The 986-nt window shown below is 39.8% G+C and overlaps 1 pseudogene; it reads left to right on the plus strand.

Annotated features, from left to right (window-relative positions):
• The first annotated feature begins 842 nt into the window (after nucleotides 1-842).
• LOC101560232 overlaps nucleotides 843-986 on the plus strand; it is a 31070-nt pseudogene continuing 30926 nt past the window's right edge.

The following is a 986-nucleotide window of genomic DNA, read 5'->3' on the forward strand; positions in this document are numbered from 1 at the left end:
CCGGAAGTCGGCAGAAATTCCTACTCGGCGCGAGGGGTAGGGAGGTATGGCGGAGTGGTGGGGGGCGGCCCGAGGGGGTGGGAGAGGGTCTGGCCCACTCTGTGCCTGGGCTTGAACTGATCCCACCGGCCCAGGGTAGCAGGAAGCTCTCCACACACTCACCGGACCTGGGCTGGCAATAAATATTTAATGATTTAAAATTTTTGAATATAGTTGAAATTATAGCACCATATTTCCAAGAAAAATGAAACTTTTGCACAAGAAATTTGAATAAAATCCTACCAAGATACACAAAAATGAAATTGTCCAAAACTTACTGTAAAGAAAAAAATTGCTAAAGCATATACATAAAAAATTTGCTGTGGAAGAACAAAGTTAAATAGGATCTTATGCCACATTAGAAAGAAAAAAAAAAAGAGCAAGTGTGTAAGAAGCTAGACTAATTAATTCAAAGGACTGAAAGAAAAAAAAAAAAACAAACGATAGGTCCTCACTGAGTTTTATACTTAGCAAACATACCTTTCAAAACTAAAAGTAAAATATTTTCCTCTTATACAAACTTGAAATATTCTAATACCTCCAGACATAGCATATAGGAAGTAATAAAGAGCATGATCCAGAAGGCAAGAAAGGTTGCTGTATGGTTCTAGATATAGAATAAAGAGCTCTCAAGATGATAGTTATGCAGAACTATGTAAAATATATTAGATGAACCCATTTAAAAGGCCTTTGAAGATTTCTACAAAACAGTATCAATCTTATGTTAGGTTATATACATATGTTTTTCATATGTGTGTGTGTGTGCGCCCTCACGCGTGTGCACGCGCGCGTGTGTGTAAAAGATGAGGAAGAAGCAATATAGGGAAGTAGACGAAGTGGCTAGAGTGCGCAGGCAGCAAGGTGAGGCGAGAGCTTCTCAGGCCTTACACGGCCACTTCAGCATGTTGGACTTTGACAAGTTCGACCGGCAGCTCAATGAGAATAAA

The sequence above is a fragment of the Octodon degus genome, unplaced genomic scaffold, assembly GCF_000260255.1.
Source record: "Octodon degus isolate 3935 unplaced genomic scaffold, OctDeg1.0 scaffold00072, whole genome shotgun sequence".
NCBI classification, from domain to species: domain Eukaryota; kingdom Metazoa; phylum Chordata; class Mammalia; order Rodentia; family Octodontidae; genus Octodon; species Octodon degus.